The sequence below is a fragment of the Calliphora vicina genome, chromosome 1 (genome assembly GCF_958450345.1).
Source record: "Calliphora vicina chromosome 1, idCalVici1.1, whole genome shotgun sequence".
In the NCBI taxonomy this organism is placed as follows: Eukaryota; Metazoa; Arthropoda; class Insecta; order Diptera; family Calliphoridae; genus Calliphora; species Calliphora vicina.
The window spans coordinates 94,268,341-94,284,273 of record NC_088780.1 but is presented as its reverse complement, the minus strand read 5'-3'; the positions used below and the strand labels follow the sequence as shown (position 1 = coordinate 94,284,273).

At 32.6% G+C, this 15,933-nt stretch overlaps 3 non-coding genes across 3 annotated transcripts; all 3 read left to right on the top strand.

Annotated features, from left to right (window-relative positions):
• Positions 1–14,814: 14,814 nt before the first annotated feature.
• TRNAF-GAA (transfer RNA phenylalanine (anticodon GAA)) lies at positions 14,815–14,887 on the top strand. Its single transcript has one exon. It is a non-coding gene; the product is annotated as a tRNA-Phe (tRNA).
• A 246-nt stretch (positions 14,888–15,133) lies between these two features.
• On the top strand, positions 15,134–15,206 carry TRNAF-GAA (transfer RNA phenylalanine (anticodon GAA)). Its single transcript has one exon. It is a non-coding gene; the product is annotated as a tRNA-Phe (tRNA).
• A 576-nt stretch (positions 15,207–15,782) lies between these two features.
• On the top strand, positions 15,783–15,855 carry TRNAF-GAA (transfer RNA phenylalanine (anticodon GAA)). The gene has a single exon. It is a non-coding gene; the product is annotated as a tRNA-Phe (tRNA).
• Positions 15,856–15,933: the final 78 nt, after the last annotated feature.

Genomic DNA, 15,933 nt, shown 5'->3' with positions numbered 1-15,933 from the left:
CCTATGTAACCAACTTGGAATAACATTATAATCTATAGGTCTTGTTTCTTTGAGGTATTTTTCTACAAATTTGTATAATTTTTTTTATTTTAACCTTAAAATATATTTATTCGAGTATTCCATTAATCGACAATTATTGATCGAATAATTTTTTATACTAAATTGAAAATGTTATTCATTTGAATAAAAAATATATTCTTCCAACCAATATACTAATCACAACACTACTATTTATTCAATATAAAAATCAAAATTTTATAATAAATCAATTATGTGTTTTTATAAAATACAGAATAATTTTCGAAAGCTGTGATGTCAAGTATGTATTAGATTTTAAAAATCTAGAAAAAGTGGACATTACGACTCCCGCGCGAGACAGTTCCACGAAAATCAGGACATTTGGCAATACTAGTTCAAACACAAAACGAAAAACGTTTCAAATTCTATTACAGATTTTTTTCTTTTTCTTCCTTCTCAAAATAAATGGCTCCGACACGGAAAAAAAGCAACAACACAAAAAAAAACAACAAAAATAATAAATCTGCTTTTACACTCATGAGTCCAATAGACAAAAGAACAATTGCAAGGACGGACGCACTGTCAGAATGACTGACAAATACACGTAGACAAAGAGAATAGACGACAGACAGACAAAAAGAGTTCATGTGTAAAATCCACTATAGTACACTCTCAAGCCAGCAGTGCTGGCCCAGTATCTATGAGAACAAAAGCATTTACACCACCACAATTTTTCCACACCAACCAAGTGTTGTAAAACGGTGTTGCCAAAATAATGTTTAACAAAATAATGCTTCAGAAACATGACCGGCAAAGAATTTTAAAATAGAAAATTATCTGAATCAGGCCATAACTTTAATTGGAACTCTCTAACGACGACACCCTAATATACCAGACTAAAAGAAAGGTGGAAATAACATTGTAACTTCTAAATCCGGTCCGGTTTTAATAAAATGTTCCATGGCCATAGAGCGGGTGTAGTTGAATTTATGTTTTTAATTTGGACTTTAAATACCAAGGGGAAGGGAATGTCTCAAGGCTCCAAAGTGGGGTATCTCGGGTAAATTAAAAATTATGCCAAATTTCTGGTTTTGATTCGATTTTTATATATACACAGATAAAACAGATTCGTGATAGCAACCGAATTTGTTGCCAATCGAATGATTCGGTTGCACACATACAATTTTTCGATTCTGTCAACAGAAAGTCAGTTGATAAAGAAGAATTTCGGTTGAAGCAACCAAACTTTTGTTACCCCTTCCAAAATTTTGTAGACACAACTGTAAAATTGATAAAGAAGAATTTTGGTTGAAGCAACCAAACTTTTGTTACCCCTTCCAAAATTTTGTAGCCACAACTGTAAAATTGTGTCACTAAGGTAGAATCATTCGATTTGCACGAATTCGGTTGCTATCACGAATCTGTTTTCTCTGTGTATGGAAACTAAAAGGTGATTCTTCTTTAAATTTAAATAAAACAAGGTGTGAGATATTATCGAAATTTTTTATTCGTTTGAGGATTTTCAAACAAATACAAAATTTCGATCGATGTCATTATATATGACATATAACATCAGCTTTGCTCGATGCATCGCATCAGAAATGTAAAATGTTCCATTACTCTGTGGCATAAATCGGGCTAAATTTGACCGATGGCATGGGTTATGTTGGCTTTGTGGTATGTAGCTTTTTCACATAGACCTGCGACTTAAGAAAACCCCACAAGGAAACGTCTAACGGGTTCAAATCGCACAATCTCGGTGTATAGTTCTTATCACATACACGTGTTAGGACCATGCCCTCAAATAGGTCGTGCAAAATGTCCTTTTGCGGCATTCTATTGAAACCATATCATCCAATTCTGGCCAAAATATGTTGGTAATCATCGACCTATTGAGCTCGCCGTTGGCGGTGATGGCCTGTCCAACGTCGTTCCCAAAGATATATGGACCGATTCCCAAAATCCACACCAAACAGTGACATTTTCGGGATGCATTGGGCGCTTTTGAATCTCAAGAGGATTAGTGTCGTCTTAAATTCTACAATTTTATTTGTTGACGTAGCCATTTATCCAGACATGAGCCTCATTGTAAAATGGGCGAAGCGGTTTCCGTAAAGAAACCCTTTTTAGAAAACAACTTTATCATTTGCATGTATTGTTGAAAGACCCAAAGGATCTTTTGTGCAGTCTAGATTTATTTCATCCTAATAGATTTAGGATACGTATAAAGCCAAGTATTCTATTAGGTGAGAGATTAATTACGTCCCCCGGGGCCATTAAGGCCCTTCAGAGCCATTTTGTTCTGCATATTGCCAGCATTGGGCAGTCACATAGAACATGTTCAGAGGTTTCGGCATGAAGTCCGCAGAACCTGCACTGTTCATTCTCAACGTTACCTAACATAAATTGGTGATACCTCAAACCACAGTGTCCGGTGAATAATCCAGTAAGTATCCTCAAGTCACCCTTTCCGAACGAAAGCAACGACTGGGATCTACGTCTGGATAGGGTGATGAATCGTTTGGATTGTCTTAGACCTGGTAGATTACCATAAAAACGGGCAAATTCCGATTCAACTCAAGAACGAATACGTTCCATAGTGTATCCACGTGGGATGCCAAAGAACGGTTCAGGACCTATAAGCGAGCGTCGAGCGCCCCTGTTGGCAAGACAATCAGCACGTTCATTGCCAGCGTGACCTTCATGGCCAGGTACCCAGCACAGTATAAGTTCATTGTGATGAATCGTTTGGATTGTCTTAGACCTGGTAGATTACTCCAAAAACGGGCAAATTCCGATTCAAACCAAGAACGAATTCGTTCCATAGTGTATCCACGTGGGATGCCAAAGAACGGTTCAGGACCTATAAGCGAGCGTCGAGCGCCCCTGTTGGCAAGACAATCAGCACGTTCATTGCCAGCGTGACCTTCATGGCCAGGTACCCAGCACAGTATAAGTTCATTGTGTGCGCCGAGTTCATTCAAGGATGTCAAGCAGTCCAAGACCACACCAGACCTCACTTCATATGATGATAATGCTCTAGGAGCAGCCTGACTATCAGACATAACAAATATTATATTATCCCTTAGTCTCCTTCTTAAGCACTCGTTGGAGCATATAAGGATGGCGTAAATCTCCGCCTGAAATATTGATGGGAATGTTTCCATTGGGATACCCCTTTGAAAATTGGGACCATAGATACCAGACCCAGTGTCACTATTAGCCTGTTTGGAACCATCAGTAAACTATATTTGATCGGCATTATTTTGCCACCATGTTTGGTTTAACCACTCGTCCCTTTCAGGTATAAGGACCCTAAACTTCCTATTTAACACCAGAGTTGGTGACATATGGTCAGATATTGCAATACTAGGATCATTTTCAAAGATGCCTAGAATGCGCATATGCCCAACCAGATCTCCCGGCATTACATGGGATATTCCCGGTAATCTGGATGCACTCCTATAGGCCTCATCCATTACCAATAAATGTAAGGGTGGGATGTGTAGGATTGCACCCAGAGCATGTTGTTGAAGGCTATATACCGGAAGTCGCTATTGAAAGACCCTTTACTAGAAGAGATATACAAAAAAACAGTGCTATAGCAATATTTCACATGAAATATGTTCCCTTTTCCCATTTCATAAACTTTGTGAAAAAATTCCCATGTTGTGAAATTTTTAGATGGAATTTTGTAAACAATAAGCAGCTGTTACGAACAAAATCAACTATTGTGAATGAAAAGTTCATGGGAATATCACGATTGCAATTTTCCCTTCGAGGCAAATGGATATTTCATGGGAACAAAATTTTACATGTTATTGCGATTATATCGAAATTCCCCGCAAATTTCTTAAACAAAATATTCCCTATATAATTTATTTGGCAACTATGACGAGAATAGCAACAATAACCAATAGGAAAAACAGGAAATAAAAACAAGTAAGAGTGCTATATTCGGCTATGCCGAATCTTATATACCCTTCACCTTTGTTGTGGATGCATTATTATTTTTTATAATTAGTATATATGTAGGTATGTATATACATTGCCCACTTTCAGCGTACAGCATCCTAAATTTATCAAGAACACAAAAAACAACAACAACGCCAAACGAAACAAAACACCAAAAGAAAAAACAAAATACGCAAGGCAATGAAACCAACACACATCCAAACATACGTTTAATTGTATAAAAAACAACAACAACGCCAAAAGAAACAAAATACGCAAAGCATGCACATTCAAACATACGATTTGTTGATTTTTTGTCAAAAAAACCAACACACAACCAAACAAACGTTTAGTTGTATAAAAAACAACAACAACGCCAAAAGAAACAAAAAACAAAAAAAAACCAAATACACAAAGCTTGCACACCCAAGCATACGTTTTGTTGTTTTTTTTGTCAAAGCATGCAATACATTGTGTTTTTTGATGAAATTTTCAGAGGTTGTCTCGGATTTTTGCTCATATCTCCGTTATTTATGGACGGATTTTGCTGATTTTAAATAGCAAAATTCTCGAAAGTATGTCTGACAGAATTGTTGAAGATTTGGATCCCGGAGATATCTGGGGCCTTCAGAAAATTGATTTCAACAGACAGACGGACAGACAGACAGACAGACAGACAGACAGACAGACGGACATGGCTTAATCGACTCCGCTATCTATAAGGATCCAGAATATATATACTTTATAGGGTCGGAAATGAAAAATGTAGAAATTACAAACGGAATGACAAACTTATATATACCCTTCTCACGAAGCTGAAGGGTATAAAAATATAAACTTCTTGCTTTGTTTGCTAAGAGAGACTACGAGAGAGAATTCCTATTCCTAAATTATTGCTCAAGTTGACTAGACACAAAATTACAAAAAAAAGTGCAATTATGTCTACCTTTCTCTCAATATCTCGCAGTAATAACAAAGTAAAATTGTCTCTTGAGTGTTCTATGGAATACATTTTAAGTAACATACTCTCTTTAAACAGGCAATCACATCTGTAATATTAAATTGCAGTTACGAGTTCATGTACCCTTTAAAAGCACCCCACCTTACACAGATGCTGGCACAGATGAAATCAATTCATTGAAAAACACACTCAGTCTTTAAAGCAAACCAATTTAATTTTAAAGGGGTTTTTAGCTACAACGAAAATTGAAAGTAAATTTTTAAAGAGTGTAAAATTAGCAATAAGCCAAAGGTTGAAGAAACATTTTGAAGTTATTTTCAAAATTAATTATGAAATCTCCACCGAAGGGTTACAAGCTGTCGGAAAAATATAGTGTAATCTAGAATGGGAGACAGGATATGCGGTAAGAATATTCGAATATATACAGATTTTAAAACCTTCGATTAAGTCTTTCTGTGGTGTCTACACGACATCAATATTAGTTCATTAATGTCAAGTGTCTCTTAATGAAATGACAGCACATTCTAACATGGATCTATTTTAGGTCATGTTGACATATCTTGCTCTAAGTCTATAAGTCGGGAATTGTATGGGTCTACTCAGACTTGATGGTCTAATATGGCTACGTGCTCGATATCTAGACATCTGTGGTCCCTTTACCAGTGCTATAGATCGGCCGATCTGTTGTGGCTCTTATTGACAGGGCACTGCTTAAAGTTTGATGCGAGGAGATTTATTCCACCTTTTAATGTTTACTGTAGAAGTAGTCATGATGAGGAATTGAACACCTAATGTGTCTTGCCTTTTATTTATAATTTTTCTTATAAAAATTTAAATTATTTAACTAAAATTCCTCACCACACCAAATAGTGTTAAAAAATAATGAAATATTCCAGCAATAAAACAAATATTAATACGAAATGAAAAAAATATACAAAAACGCAGTTAAATTGCACTGCGGGTACTACTCATACAACGCAATAGAAGTCAGTCAAAGACGTTTGATGGCTTTTGTCTATCTGTTCATTCATCAAATAGAAATAAAACACAAAGCGAAAACGAAATTTTCAATGACGAAAAAACATGCACTCAAACTCAAACCCATATAGAAATCATATGTTTGGAAAATGTTAAAATACTACGTAGAAATTTTTATTAGTCAACAAAATTTTTGAATGAGTAAAAAACAATAGAAACTCAACACATGGAGGTAAACAATACGAATACAAAAAAAAAACTGTATTAGTAACGCCACCATTAACCATCACCACCATCATTGAGTTGCTGGATAATGAAAATATTGTCATCACAAGCAAAATGGAGGGCATCGCTTACCACATCACTTCTACCACCAGTTGAGGGTAGCAGAAAATATTAACAACATCGCTGCACGATGCAAAGTAACAGTCATCTTTATCAATGTCATCATCGACATTCATAGTTATTTTAGAAATTTTTAAAGTGAATCATAAGTATTTTTAGCGTGCATAAATATTAATATGTATTACATTAAATACAAAACGCTTTAGGTCACTGCAATGGCTTGCTAATTAGTACTGACCATTATTTGTTATCTTTATAACATACTAGCATCACCCGGTGAGCATCGCTACCACAATCGCAGTAAAATAACAAAATGTATACATACTTTCACAATAAAATAACTATTTACTTTTGCTCTAATCTCATCCATTTACATTCCAACTTCTTGCAAAGATATTAAAAAAAACTCATGCAAAGTATTGAGTTTCAAACTATTAAAGTGTTGATATATTCAATAATATTGTTACGAAATTGTACTTGAATTCAAATATAACGATTTTAAGGGCTGATTTAAAAGTAGCATAATGCTTTCAAATAATATTGCTGTAATAGCAAACTGTAACATATCTGTGGGCATTATTAAATAAAAGCTTTCAGTTGACCATTGATCGTAAGTTGGCAACGCTGTTTGAATTCGAATATTCAGTTAAAGAACATTGTAGAAAGTACACCACAGATGGCGTATGATCTAGAACCATGGTAGGCGTTCATATTGTTCAGGTTACGATGATTTTCGTCAAACAACCCGAATGTGAACAAAAGAGCGTAATAGAGCGTAAAAATATACACAATTCATTCAGTTTCTTGATGTTGTTGTGGATATTTTATTTTTTACACAAAAGAGCACACAAATTAAATGCCTCTTTTTGCCTACCAATGATCTAGAATATTCGAACTTTGACAGTTAAAGAGCAATCTAGAGTGCAGATGGCAGTGTTATAAATAGTGGCAGAGGTTGCAGTCGTTAGTGAGTTTATCAGAGACGCTTTTCGAATAAACATCAACTAAATGCCTTAAAGTGTGTTCGTGTACATTATAAATTGTGTCTGTATTTCTGAGAATTTATAAACGTGTATAAAAAACATTGAGTGGCTATTTAATTCTGTGGTTGTTGTACATTTTGAATAAATAAAGAGTTGTTACAATTTTTAAACTACTAAACGGCTTTTATTTGCAATCAAAAGTATCCGGTTTATTTAAAGGAAATAAACCAACGTTTTGAAAAGGTTAAAACGTAACAATATATATTAATTTTATATCGGAGGTGTCAAGACTACATTCACATTTAGCTCTACAATAGATAGTAATAACCAGGGAAACCAGAAATAAGCATTTTAAGCGCTTTAAATATGCAGTAAAAACTTTATAATATGCTCTTAAAATTTAAAAAATATGCTCTTAAAAAAACAAACTTTTACATAATTTTTAACCAAAAAATATACTTCTATTTAAAAAAATCAATACAATTCATTTCTAAAAAGGTAAAGTAACATAAAATAAACAAAAATAACATGAACTAAAACAAGTATAACAAAAAATAAATACAATATAAAAACAATAGGAACTTAAGCTATGAAAAGGCCTCCAGAGGTATTTTTTTATGATATTTTATATAAATATAAAGTCACTTCTTCAATTAAGGTTATTAATGCAATAAATTACAAAATATTGACTTAAATTTTCAAATAAAAATCGTTGTCAATTGGATCTGAAAACATTTTTATACATAGAAAATGTGCTTTCGACATCAACTGATGTTATAGGAGCAAATTTAAAAGACAATATTTCTTTAACACTTAGAACGGTTAAGTTTGAATTAGAACTAAAATTTGATATATACAGTATTGGCCATAACTAAAGCACCTCCTCAATGAATTTTTTTCATATGGTATTTTTTTGTACAAAGTCAAAGTTTTAAATATCTATTACAAATACTTTCAAAGTTAACCTTTCTATAAGAGGTAACTTAAAATCAAAAAATATTTTAAGGTAGAAAATGAAACGGACAAAACTAAAGCACCCCTTCAAGGATATAATATAAAAAAAAATTTAGTTAATTTTTTGTTGCAAATCCTTTGTTTTGGATGACAAAAGAACATCTCTTGGCATTGAAGATAATATGTTTTTATGGCGTTTTTCGATATTCCTTCCCAGACTATTTTAACGGCATGAAATAAATCGTGAAAATTTCCGATCCTTATTTCAACAATTTTCACGATTTATTTTCATATTAACAATGTGCCACAAGTTCTCAATAGGATTGAGATCGGGAGATTGACCAGGCCAATGAAGAACTTGAATCTTATTGCTGTGTAGCCAAGTCTTACAAAGTTTGGAGGGGTGCATAGGATCGTTATCCTGTTGGAAGCTCCCTATAATTGGCATATCTTCACTGGCATAAGGCAACATTACAGCTTTTAATACATCACGGTACATGAACCGATCCATAATCCCATAAATTTTATGATTTGGCCCAAATCCTTGACCAGAAAAGCAACCCCAGACCATTACATTGCCTCCTCCATGTTTAATTGTTCCTTTGCAATACTTAGGATTCAGTCTTCCTCCTTTTGGTCAACGTACACGCCTTATTCCAGCGGAACTTTTTAAGTTGTATTTGGATTCGGCAGGGAACAGTACTGTCTTTAATTTTTGGACACTCCAGTCGATGTGGGCTTTGGCAAATTTCAGTCTAGCTTTCTTGTTCTTAGCTGATAGAAATGTTTTTTTTGCTGGTCGTTAGCTGAATAATCGGGCTTCTACTACTCTTCTACGGATTGTTTTTTCGCTAACGCATAATCTTAAACTTGTTCGTACTTGAATAGCTAATGCTGTAGGATCTTTTTGTATTGCTTTTTTGATCAAGGAATCATAATATCGTGTTTTTTTCACGAACGACCTCCAGAATGCGCCGGTGATATGCGACCAGTCTTAAAAAATTTTGAAACGAGCCTGGAAATAACTGATCTGTTAATTGAATATTTTTTACTAAATTCATGTAGTGATAAGCCCGTCTTCCAGTCCTCAATAACTTTAATTTTAAATTCACTGGAGTACTTGTTCCTTGTCATTGTTTTTTTTTTTCACAATAAACTGTATAAAACTTAAATTTTGCACATTACGTCTTCCTTTATTTTTATCTTTGGGAATTTTTAAGTCCATTCATTGTGATTCCCGATAACTCACATTGCAAATATACACTACCGGGTCAAATTTTTAAACATCTTAAAAGAGGGTGCTTTTGTTTTGTCCGTTGCGTTTTGAGTTTTTATATGATTTATCATTTTAAATTAATTTTTGATAAAATTATCTTTTACTAAATGAACATTAACAATATTAGTTAATAAAATATATACAAAATACATCCCAAAAAAGCCGTTTTTATCAAAAAAATTATGATTTGAAAAAATCCAATGAGGGGGTGCTTTAGTTATGGCCAATACTGTATATAGCTATAGTAAATTGGACCTACAATGGGTCAAAATCGGGAATATTTAATATTTTTAAACCCGAATTTTTTTTTATCAAAAATTTGTTTGTCATAAATTATTTTTCCAAAATTTTTTTTTAAAAATTAAAATAAAAATTTTAAAAAAATTTACAAAAAAAAAATCGGAAAAAACTTTTTTTTAAAAAAATTAACAAAAAACTATTTCGAAAGAAAAAAATTTAAAAAAAAAAATTTTATAAAAAATATCGAAAAAAATTTAATTTTTGTGGGATTTTCTTAAGTCGCAGGTCTATGTGAATAAGCCACAAACCACATCGGCCCTCAAAGGCAACATAACCCATGCCATCCATCAAATTCTGCCTGATTAATGTGCCAAAGTCATGGTTACATACACGATTCATACATCAATATCTCAATATTCTTCCGTCTTGGTTGCTATTTAAAATCTAGAAAATCGGTCCACAAATTGCAATACGAAATTTTTTTTTCAAAAAATAAAAAAAAAAAATTAATTTTGTTACCTAAAAATATTTAAAATTACGTTCCTCGGAATTTTACCTATTTTTTTTATCAAAATTTCAACTTTGGGCCACATGTTCTAAAATCCCAAAGTAGGAATCAGAAAACGGAAAACACCTTTGGAAACCTTTGATGTGTTTTCTATTTATCCCCAAACGAAATATGGACCACCCTATGGGCAAAATTGTAAAAAATAAAATTTTTGGGATTTTTGCTCCAATTTTTAGGAATTGCGGGATTCACTTTGACCTTTTAACAAGTTTTTTACACTTTGTTATTTAAAAATTTCATTGAGTTTGGTAATAAATAAAGATTAAAAAATACTGTGGAATTTTATTTCATAAAATTTTCTGGTTTCAAATGTATTTTATTAAATTATTCGAATATTTTTTACTCGGTTTTCGTTCGAATAATCGAGGAAATTTTAAAAATTATTTTTTCACTTGTACAATAACCCAATTATAAACTTTTATTCGATTAAAATAAAACTCGAATAATTGACAACCCTAGTCTATTTTGGAGATCGTATGATTATTATAGAGAAACATCGTTATCAGCTGCTGCTAAATGTGACAGCATTCGTATGTGCAGCATGTTAAGAATGATCCTCTTAAAAAAAAACAATAACAACAACAACAAAATAACCAACCCATAGAATTAGTAATAAATAGTTGTTAAAATGGGAATTACTTCGCTTGAGGTCTCAACTACTGCACCCCCTGCACTGCTGTTAATGATATGAATACACACACGATCAGCAAATAGGAAATGAAACAACAACGACGGATTATGGAAAAATATTTATTATTAAGCGTTCAATACTTCACTTGCACTTTATGAGTAAAATAATCAAAATAAAGACAATACTTGTTTCAATACAACAAACTCTCTGATATCTAAAACGAAATAAAATTTAATTTTAGACACACACACTTTCTGTGCTCAAAAAAAGGAAATAATTGTAATAAAATGTTTGTATGAGCTGAAGTGATGTGTCAGAGTGAGGTGAATTATGGTCATAGAACAACCACTCACACTCTTCCACTGACTTGTAACAAAGAAACACCACCACCACCAATCGAGTTTAAATTACTTGTAGCAGCCTGTCATGGAAGTGAAGAGCCCAGCGAGCCCCTGCGTGTGTAAAATTTATGCCACTACGTCGTAGTAGATAAAAACAACATCCATGTAACACCCAAGTGAGTAAAAATGCAGTCAGTCAGCCGAAACAAAATATTGCTGGCTGTACGGTACATATGAATACGCTAAACTCATGCCTGCCTCTACCACACCGCTATACGCATCAATTGTTCTCATTGATTTTGAGGAATTGTTTTGGAGGTTTGCTTGTCTACCTTGTTTTCATTTCCTAGTTGAATTATTATTTTTATTTTTTAAATTTAATTTAAAGTTGTTTACTTCTGTGTTGTCATTATTACTCAACAAATTTTGAGTTAACTTGAAAATTCGCTTGGTCATTTGAATTAAATTTAGTTCCAAAGTCGGCGTTCATTTAACCTTAATAGCTATTTTTATGGAACTATTTTTAGTTCCTCAAACGCATTTGTTAAAAAAGATTTCCGTTAAAGAGTGCCTCAAGGCATGCATTACAAAACACCAATTATCTCAAAGAGTAATTATTTTTTTTTTTAAAATTTAACTGTGACTTACAATTACAGATTTGTTAACATTTCCCTCACACTTCCCTAAGTAAGTAAGTAAGTAAGTAAGTAAGTAAGTAAGTAAGTAAGTAAGTAAGTAAGTAAGTAAGTAAGTAAGTAAGTAAGTAAGTAAGTAAGTAAGTAAGTAAGTAAGTAAGTAAGTAAGTAAGTAAGTAAGTAAGTAAGTAAGTAAGTAAGTAAGTAAGTAAGTAAGTAAGTAAGTAAGTAAGTAAGTAAGTAAGTAAGTAAGTAAGTAAGTAAGTAAGTAAGTAAGTAAGTAAGTAAGTAAGTAAGTAAGTAAGTAAGTAAGTAAGTAAGTAAGTAAGTAAGTAAGTAAGTAAGTAAGTAAGTAAGTAAGTAAGTAAGTAAGTAAGTAAGTAAGTAAGTAAGTAAGTAAGTAAGTAAGTAAGTAAGTAAGTAAGTAAGTAAGTAAGTAAGTAAGTAAGTAAGTAAGTAAGTAAGTAAGTAAGTAAGTAAGTAAGTAAGTAAGTAAGTAAGTAAGTAAGTAAGTAAGTAAGTAAGTAAGTAAGTAAGTAAGTAAGTAAGTAAGTAAGTAAGTTAGTAAGTAAGTAAGATTTCAATAAACGTTGGAGTTGAGAGCCCTTCTTGACTGCAATGATGACGTAAATATCCGCCTCGAAATAGTGGAGGTATCGGAAAATCTGAGAGAACCCAAAGGGCCCAGTCGATCAAACAGTTTTTATCCCATTCATCTAGAGCACTTTGTAAACAGTCTCCTACTTACCATCCTTTTTTTACATTTTAATTTTGATATCTTCAATTAATCATTCGCTTTAATGTGTTCCAGGTTTCCTTTTTAATTTTAATGGAATTTCTGAACGTTTTAGAAACATATTGCTTCGAAATCCAGCATTTTTTTTAACAAAAAGTTTCACACATTTTTAACACACCAACAACAAAAATCTGTACCAGTTTACATCTAAACTTCAATACAAGAATACCAGAAATAAAATATAAACTGGTATTTTTAATTAATATTTTTCCCAAATAAATATTCATAATTTTAAATTATCATTATCAGTAGATAAATATGTAACTGTTTCTTTATCCTTAAACTCATGTTGGTACCTCTTTTCCCTTTTTCCATCTTAAATTGTAAAATGTTGACATGTTAGTAAAAACGTGTTTTCATTTCAGATTTATCAGTACAAAACAGATTGTAACCCCTACATGTGGTAACAGATGTTTTGTTGTTGAATTTTATAAATATGCACACATACATACACACCTCAGGACTCAAACAAAGTAATAATTATCACCGGAAGGTGATAACAGAGAAATGGTGGTGGCTAGATCACTTGATATTTAGTGATAAATTGAAAAATCAACGTACATATAGAGTATTTTGATTTTAAATTAGAATTGTTTAAAATTAAAGGAATGAAATAAATATAAATGCAAAATCATTAAATCGCTCAGCTATGTCCAGATATGAATAAACCAAAAGTAATTTCCAAAAGTACATTCCAAGTGTTAATAATTTCATTATAGTGGGTGACGAAACAAATTGTTTTTTTAAAACTTCAGCAACATGGTAGTCCAGATCTTTGTGATTTGCAAATTAAGTGCAAATTTCTCAAAAAGATGTTGGTTCTTGTGGGTGAATATGAAGACCTTTTTTTACAACCGATGCAAATAATGGTGAAATTTATAGAGAACGATTTAAAAATCTATGTTACCATTTATAAAATCTCACCCCAAAGTCTGTTTTAAAAAATTGAGAAATGCGACCATAAAAGTGGTAACATGTAACGTCAATTCCTAAAAAGACGATTTATATATCGGTTAACCGGTTTTTACAATTAAGAAATACTTCACTCAATTTGATATCCTTACTATTGATACCACCAAATGGAATGCAGCTCTGATGTATGGGTGGGAGATTCGAAGTCTATTCTGGAGTTTCTCGATAGCTCACAGAATAGAGATACCCCACTTATCGCTGACAGTTGGGTATCCAACTCTATCGTTTTACATTCAATGTGTTCAACTGTTCATATTTGCGTAAAATTATGGTTGTTTCGTGCGAAAAACTTTATATACATAAACATGATCAGCTGTTGGTTTTAATTTCGTGCGAAATAAGTGCTGCTTATATTATTTCGTGTGGAAAATTATGGTTGCCAGATGTATTTCACATGTTTTTTAACAAAAAGAACAGAGTACTGCTTTTGCGAAATTATTTTTCAAATATTTCATTCCAAATATTTTATATGTAGTTTGACAGCATTTCGCACGAAATTTTGAACAGAGTACTTAGCTATACCCATAGTTCTTTACGTAATACACTTTCTTTAACAAGAGTTTATATATTCGTGGTCGATTGTACAGTAGTTCCTGTCATTTTCAATGTAAGCAACTACAAATCGAATGTCCACAAATGCTACTCCCTCTATTCTAACTCCCATAACCAATTTCCTAGTTCCAACACAATGCTCTGCATGAGTTAGCGAGGGTCCAAGTCAAAAGATAAATCGGTTTGTCATTGCGGAATGGATAAAAAAAGATAAGTAAGTACCCAAACAAATTTTATACCATTAAAAAACTCTCAATTTAAATTTAGAAATAGGCATGTTTCCAAAGCGATCTGAAAGTTCATTAAAGACATATGGATTTGTAGGAAATCTAGAAATGATAAAACAATAAGAAACGAAGTCTATATCAAAAAGGTGTTGTGTATTTATATGACATCGTCCAATATTTCTGAGTAATAAAGGGGAATGTATAAAAATTGTTCTAAACCTATATACACCGAGTTAATGATTATGTTGGGTTCATAACATTAAAATATATTTTAGAAACACAAAAGCAATGACTCAAATCCTTATCGAATGTGATCGCAAATTTTAAACTGAATTTTCTTTAAAATGTCGCTAGATTCAAATCGTTATTTGAGTTAGTTATAAGCCGAAATAGCTCAGTTGGGAGAGCGTTAGACTGAAGATCTAAAGGTCCCCGGTTCAATCCCGGGTTTCGGCAAAAAATATCTTTTATGAATTTCATAATCTTTATAAAACCAATGTTTTATTCACACACGACAGTAGTTTATGTTTATGTTATAATAATGACTTCAGCAAAGCTTGTTGAAGTCATTATTCATATCGAGAATTAAACCTTTTAAAACCTGCGTTTATTAAATTCAATTTAATTTAATGATCGAAAGTTTTAAACAAAATTTTGTTTAAAATGTTGCTAATTTGAAGTACTTCGTTCAATTAATTAGAAGCCGAAATAGCTCAGTTGGGAGAGCGTTAGACTGAAGATCTAAAGGTCCCCGGTTCAATCCCGGGTTTCGGCATAACTTCTGTTTTATGCACTTCTAATTTTACGAAATCAATGGGGATTACATGACTTTAGATACAATAATGTAGTTCAAAATTAAGTTGGTTTAGAATTCCCGAGATTACGAGAATACGATTTTAACTATAAGACGTAGAACCCGCGGAGCTATCAATATAAAAAATCAGGTATCTTAAATAGATCATTTCATCAATCTAAATGCTTTTGAAGAAGAAATGTAATCTCAACTGTTCTGAAATTTAGAATTATATAATTAGTGGATTAACAAGGTATCCTATCATGTCATATTGTCTTAATGTTCTAATATTCCACCACTCGGAGGCTCGTCTTATCCGGCTCGGCTTTTCGGAGGTCTCTGCTGGTTCGTTACGACAGCACAATAAAAATAGCAGACATAGATTAGAACATTATGACATAATAGGATACCTTGTGAATCCATTAAATATATTGGTGTTCTTATCACAGATTTGACCATTTCAAAGCTTTGTGTTTAATAAATATATGCATATTTTTTATTTGCAAATATGTTCTCTAAAATGTTGTAGCTTTGAAAATCCTGTTAAGCAAATTATATGCCGAAATAGCTCAGTTGGGAGAGCGTTAGACTGAAGATCTAAAGGTCCCCGGTTCAATCCCGGGTTTCGGCATAAGTACTGTTTTATGCACTTCCAATTTTATGAAACCAATGGAGAATTACATGACGATAAATAGATTAATGCAGTTCA